The sequence below is a fragment of the Drosophila grimshawi genome, unplaced genomic scaffold (assembly GCF_018153295.1).
Source record: "Drosophila grimshawi isolate 15287-2541.00 unplaced genomic scaffold, ASM1815329v1 contig_848, whole genome shotgun sequence".
In the NCBI taxonomy this organism is placed as follows: domain Eukaryota; kingdom Metazoa; phylum Arthropoda; class Insecta; order Diptera; family Drosophilidae; genus Drosophila; species Drosophila grimshawi.
In genome coordinates, this window is record NW_025063692.1 from 21737815 (window position 1) to 21745291 (window position 7477).

Sequence of the window (7477 nt, forward strand, 5' to 3'; positions counted from 1 at the left end):
CATCTGCTTACAATAAAAGTTAATTAAACACTTGCAAGTTAAGTTATTCCATTGCTAATTGTGTGAATCTGAAAAGGTCATACGATATATATATTTGCTTGTCGATATTAAATGAAGTCAGTTTATATTGAAAACTTCAACTATTTATTAAAGCCTGTGATTTTTTCTCAGTATGCCCTCTCGCCACAACGACTGCTACTCAATGTTCATATAACTCATATAGCTCATATAGCTCATATTGCTCAAATAGCTCAGCTAGTTGCGGCTCTGGCCAATGGCCAATGGCTGAGGCTGGTTGTCGCTGTCGCCGTCGCCGTCGCCGTCGCCGAGCACGCATCTCCGTCATCTGCAGGGGGGGATTGGCTATTGAAGATGGTCGCGGGACAGGCACGAACTGTGATTGAAAACCCATTTCAACTGAGGAAAATGCCGTTGTAAGTAATATTTATTTCGATCGGAACTAATCGTATGATGCGGCAGGCAGCAAACAAATATTTCCCAGGCAAAAATGCTTGCTTTTTTAAATAAGAATAAACGCTTTCATTAACAACTTCCAATCCCGATTTTGATCAAATGTGTGTTATATATATATATATATATATATGTATATAGAATATGTGTTTATTATCGATTCTTATCAGTATTAGACATAACAAGCTGATCTGCGTGTGGTATACGAGTACTTATATTGCAATCAGATATTTTCTAGTTTTCGAAGAATTAAAGATGGAATTAAAGATGGAATTAAAGATGGAATTAAAGATATTCCCTTCTATGCTGTGAGACAGATTCACACAACTTCATTAGACCCCATTTAACATATTTTGATTGGGTTCAGAGTAGTACGCAGTGCTAAGTAAGATAAAAATAATAAATGCATGTGACTAAAAACAGTTTTGTTCGTTTCGTGATGAAAGCATTCCACACGCGACCATCTCTAGGGCCCACCACATACACGTACGTAGCCATGTAACTTTGATTTCGTAGTTGCAATTATTACCCAGTACGGTCGCAATTAATGCCTCAAAATGAAGAAAATAGTATCGTCGTGGGCTGTGCAGTTTGCCGTTTACTTTTTTCTCTGCTGCTGTTTTGCTGCTTGCTGTATTGCTGTTTGTTATTTGCTGTTTGCCGTTTGCCGTTTGCCGTTTGTTTCATCGTCCTCACTGAACACGCGCATAAATTTTGACTTAATTAGATACATATGCCAGTACGTACCTCGTAGACACACTGAAGTAGTTCCAAGTAACGCTATCACTCACAAACCGTGTCGTTATTCAAAAGAAAATTGACAATGGCGTTGTCATCTCTCTCTCTCTCTCTCTCTCTCTCTCGCTTAGACTCTCTCCCTCTCTCTCTGTTTCTGTTTGCTTCTCTGTCTCCCGGTCGCTCTTTCAAATCTCAAACAATAACTAATAACTATTCTACTGAGAAGTTAATAGAGAATTAGCAAATATGACAAATTTTGCGGCAATAAACTGAAATCATATAAGAAATGCACAAAATATGGGGCTTCTCACTATATATATATATATATTTTATTTATTATCCGTCTATCTGTCTGTCTGTCTATCTATCCGTCTGCTTGTCTGCTTATATGCAATTTGGATAACACTTTGGTTATGTATGTCCAAGACATTTTAATATTATATATTTTGCTTAAATGCCCGTTTGCTATTTGAAGCATGAAGAATCTGTCATTGGGTACAGGGTATTTGTTAGTCAAGCTCTGTCTTGCTTGCTTGTGTATGGAATAAGTGTTTAAAACTCCGAAACATCAACAATATTAATCGGTCAACACATAAACGTTAGCCCTGCTTTAAGGGTAGACTCCATTAAGGACAAGCAGATCTAGAAAAATGGTTTCCATAATATGGATTATTTCAAAATATACTTTAACCCAAGGTCGAATATAATAGTCAAGCAACCACTTAAGGATCTTACAAGCTTTTCCTTGTCAATCACTCGATTACATATGTATATTAATCTCAACTGAAACCCAATTTGTGTGGGGAATAATACTGGAAGTTTACTCAAACAGCTCACTCCCACAAGCACAGACACTCACACAGATACACACACACACAGAGAGACACACACACACACAGAGAGACACACACACACACACGCGAACCGTTATGTAATCGCGTATTTACTTAGGTAAGTACTGAACTTGAAAAGATACGCCTGACAATTACCGCAAAAGTATTTAGTTGTGAGAACTCTGCTGCCGGGATGAAAGAGGCAAAAAAACAACAACAACAAAAACAGAATGAGCGCACAACCACCGCAGATAGGACATGTTTGTGAACTAGATTTGGACTACCCTTACCTAATGCTTACCCTTAGAGCGAGGACGACCCTTGGGACGAGTACATGCCCAGGACCATATACAATATGTTGCGTAAGTGTCTTAACAATGGAGACCAATGCCACTAACCAATGTATACACGAAGGCCAGAATGTGCGTAGGCACAATACTCATCCTGTATTGTGGCCTGTACAAACACTGAGCAGCAAGCAGGATGGCAGCGAGTCCTCCATGCTGTCTGATCCGATGCCAGATGGCCTTGGCCATCTCTTCAATATCGTGCTCGTCATAAGGGCTGCCGCAGCGGATCGCGAGAATTTGGATTTCTATTTGAAAATGACAGCATAATAATGCAGCATCAGACGTACAATTCCGGATAGGGGTCGGAATAAGGATAGGGATGGGGATAAGGATAAGGATAAGGATGGTGATAGTGGTCGGGGCTGTGTGTCTTGATAATGGCGTTAGACGATGATTGTACAATATTTTATGTATATAAATTATTATCATTCATGATATTGGATATTGTACATTGTATATTGTACATTGTACATTGGCCCTGTGTTCTATTCCATTCCTTGCGTGCTCACAGCTTAGCCCATCCTTAATTGCAGCAGTCGGACAATTGCTGCTTGCCCCGCGAATATTGCCGACAGGCGCAAAACAGTTGCAGACTAGTTGGTGTTGGCCTTTTCTTTTGGTCAATTTATTGTTTATGTAGTCAACAGCTCATTTAAATTTCGCATTTAAAAAAAAACAACTTGTGACTTAACACTTTACATCACAACAAGTTTGTGTCTTGTGGGTTTCGTGTGAAGCGATTCCAGGTCTTTTTCTTGATGACTGTTGATAGTCTTGTCTACCTTTTAAATTTAAATTTATGCATTTATCAATTGAAGTATGTATGTAATGTGCTAGAGTAATTAAATGTGTTCTTCATTCTGATTGAATAAAGAAGAGAATTTAAAGAATTTCATAAGTGCCGTAATTAAGTTGGTTTGTTTTTGTTGTTGTTTGTGGCTGATAGTCTGAGTTATTGTTAATTTTTGTTATATTAAACTAACATATTAATTGGGTATTCTCCTCATACTAGGTGCTCACTAAGTTCGATATAATTTGATTACAATCCCCAAATATTTTATTATATCTACGTCTAAAATATTCAATTCAATTTTCAAATTGTTTTTTTTTTTAATTTTAAGTCTTTTAATTTGGAGATTCACATGTAAATTTCATATTTCATTAAATGATAGTCTTATTAAAAATTGATAATAATATTTTCAAATATTTTTCAGTCTAGTTGCTTCTACTTAAAAGGGTAATTGACATAGTCAAATAGTAGTCAAAGAACTGCAATATTATCTGCCGTTGGAATTATTAATTTGGATGATTATATTATATTATATATATTATTATATTAATTTGATTGATGACGAGTCTTCTTCACTATTAGAACAGAAGGCACTCGCAGCCATGCTATTCACAACAGGTTTTAACCTTTAACCCAGACTCTTCTTACAATTATTATGTGTATTATGTTTTTGTCAACCCTGATTTTCTGTAATGATAATCGGGAGACCAGCCCTATTAACATAGCTAAAAATATATACATAAATGTATCTAGAATACATATATGAACTTGAGTCAAATGAAATCGGTGAGGTGACTTTTCATATTGACAAAAAAATTCAGCACAAGCTTGTCATAATTATTTAATCTTTTATTTTGTTCTAAATTTAAATAAATAATAAAATATTATCAAATATTAGCTGCTGTTGGAGTTAATGGAAGATTGCGATCAACGGAGGGGAAAAGGAGCAAAGGGTCTCGTCACACCAAGGTTTGCGGCATTAGCTTCACGTGAAACTGAAGCTGAAACTGAAGCTGAAACTGAAGCTGACACTGAGGCTGAAGCTGACACTGAGGCTGAGACTGAGACTGCGGCTGAGGCTGAAGCCAATGGCAGCAATGCAGCATCAACAGCTGCCCCGATCAGATGCTGTCCAGGGTTAACGCTAACACATTGATTACGAACTGGCTCTGTTGCATTCAACTCAATTATGAAACCGAGGAGTAATTTCGTGCGGTAACACATTACTGAACATGGTTAGACGCAATTGAAGAATCCGCGTATCCATCGGATACACATAACAGCGACTGCAATTGTGACCTTTGACCAGGGTGACGCTGGCCTTGAACCTTTCGCATTGCCATCAGATTATCAATTCAAGGCTGTGACTTTAATATCTCGCCAAAAGCAACAACAACAGCTTGTACATGTATGTAGTTAGTGAGTAGTTTGTATGAAATGAAATGAATGAATAAAAAATATATACATATACATATATATATATTAAAGAGAGAGACGAGACGAGACGAGACGAGGCGAGACGCAACGCAACGCGACGGGGCGGTTAGGAATGTTATGTAAATTGAACTTGAAAATCGCTGAAACAATAGCAAAGGTTTTGAATATTTCTCTCGCTTAATTAGAAACGCAAGGAGGCGAACGCAAATAATTCTCCCATAGACGATCCAACGATCCGACGATCCAACGAGCTGCGGGGTTACGTGAAAAGCCCAAAGCAAACAGTCGCTCGGAGATGCGACATTGCCAAGCTGTGTGTGGAATGGTTTGCAGTTGTTGTGGCTGCAATAGCTGTGCACTGAAAAAAAAAACAACAAACTGTTCCACATTGTAAAACTCACTGGAAGTGAACGCAAATATTGTACTTAACAGGAGTTCACCCTCTCTCAACTAATTTAAATTATTAATTATAATTGGAACACAATGGACCGATTTTGGAAGATATCTGGAACGAGCTTGGAAGCCTTTGCCACTAAATGCTACTGCTGAAATCCCTGATGTGCTGTCAAAACTGCACTAGATGAACTTGAAATACATTTTGTTGGTTTAAGAACGCTTCGATTTCAATCTGTATTAACAAATATACAAAATGCTGGCAAACACTTTGGCTTTTGATCTCGCAGTGTAGTTGGAAGTGGAGTTTGAGTTGAAGTTGAAGTTGGAGGAGGTGCCGCTGACAACAGTGGCGCATAAATTATTCAACAGCTGGTTGGCCGGGTCGGGCCGGTCGCTAGACATGTGGCCCCGCCAACGCCTTGCAGCTCGCCGATCGCGATTCCGCACCACACAGCACACCTCCGCTTCGCTCCGCTCCGTTCCGCATTGGCGACGCAACCCAACGCAGCTGAAGAACGCCCTACATCTCTCTCTCTCTCTCTCTCTCGCACTCTGTGTGTGTGGCTAGTGTCTTGAATGGCTTGGATAATGTCATATGCATACGCGTGTGTGCAAGTATTTGCCAGCGATTTGTGACGCCGCCGACGACGGTGACGGTGACGGTGACTTCAACTGAAAATCATTAATGTACTCGTTGATATCTAAATGTGTAAGAGCAGGTGCCAGAGGGCGTCTCTCTCTCTCTCTCTATCTATGTGTGTGTGTGTGTGTCTGAAAATTGCTCTGGGAGACCAAAAATTTGAATCGTCCCCAGCATTGTTATGCAAATGATGTCGCTTGACACGCAAACGCCAGCGTCGACATCGTCGACATCGTCAACACAGTCACCGTCTCCGTCGGCGTCGGCGTCGGCGTCGGCGTCGGCGTCGACGTCAGCGTCGCGAACAGATCTGTTTGTTGTTTCCACCTCCGGCGATTGCATACTCATATTATGCGAGCCCGGGCAGCTAGCCACTCCACTCCACTCCACTCCATTCCATTCCACACTCCACAGACCACAGACCACTCGAATCGACTGCACCACTTTGAAGCACTCCGTTGGCCAAGCAACTATCAACTATCAACTGGCAACTGGCAATTGGCAACAAATGTCAACAGAGCCAACTGACCAAGCGCAAAAGTGGATCAGTTCGCATCAACTTGATGGGTCAGTGATTCCCAGTTACGTTTAAATACTTCTCGACGATTACGCTACAGATACAGCTTTATCCCCCTCGTGGAATTTGAAAATTTCTCAGGCACAGAAGAGTCTCAACAAAACTGGATCATTTTTGGAATCTCTGCATCTGCCGCTGATTTTTTGTTTGTCCAGTCTGCAAGGCAGCTTGCATCTTGCATCTTCATTGATTGGAATCCGTTTTGTACTCATTTTGAGAAACAATTACGACTTCAGCATAGATCGGAACTGTTTTAAAAATTGTGAAATTGGGTTTGTTTTCAGATCGAATTGGGATTCACTTAACAACAACCAAGGCGTTGTTAAACTAATAAAAATTAAGTGTTATCTGATTGAATTAATATAGCTATATTAACTTAACTCGGATGGTGAACAACCAATTCAAGAAGATCAATATTAAGATGATATAGAGATTAAACAATTAACTTAAGTATTAGCATGAGGACAAAATTGAGAGATTTTGATATTAAACAAAGCCTGCTGGAAATAACAATTTTATTATAATTATTTTATTCATCTTGACCGAGTTATATTGTTAGTAGAATCGGTTTTAGGTGAATCGGTTGCTTAACTCCCGAACGCCAATCCGATAACAATGTATTTAGATGCTTTGTCTCAAGGTCGAAAAAGTTAATTAAACCTTAAATATTTTGTGGTCGCTCCAAAGTTCCAAATCCAGCTATTATTAATGACGTTCAAAATGACAATAGTGGTGCTGTGCTGTTGTGTTGTGTTGCGTTGTGGTGCAAAAACTGGCCACTGGCCACTGACTCGATAAGAATGACACCCAGGTTGTGGCAATCAATTGCATTCGATCTAGCACGCTGCGTGATGTAGTGTAAAGTCCTCTGATTCCTTAGTCAGAAGCTTTTATTACCCACAACACACACACACACACACACACACACACACACACACACACACACACACATGGACAAACAAGAGACTGTAATTAGCGAACTGGGGTCTTAGCCATCGCATGACATTTGGCTTTGGCCACGATGAATGATGCCAAATTAACCAATACGAACCAAACAACGCGAGGCATGAGATACTTGGTGATGGTGTGATGGGTTCGTTTGGATTGTTTTTGTTTTGGTTTTGGTTTTGGATTTGGCTCGTTTTGTATTTAGTTTTACTTGGAGGTGCCCATCTCCTGCTTTTGTGGTTGGGCTACTATTACTCTGGAGCTGCGTGTTCGTTAAGATAGCAGCTCGTAGATAAC

General features: G+C 39.7%; 1 long non-coding RNA gene across 2 annotated transcripts; it reads left to right on the forward strand.

Annotated features, from left to right (window-relative positions):
- The first annotated feature begins 4232 nt into the window (after positions 1 to 4232).
- On the forward strand, positions 4233 to 4865 carry LOC116805588. 2 transcript variants are annotated; one of them, XR_006246884.1, is made up of 3 exons: positions 4233 to 4601; positions 4671 to 4738; positions 4805 to 4865. It is a non-coding gene; the product is annotated as an uncharacterized LOC116805588 (long non-coding RNA). The 2 variants fall into 2 exon arrangements; XR_004365267.1 differs by having other exon boundaries at positions 4233 to 4590.
- Positions 4866 to 7477: the final 2612 nt, after the last annotated feature.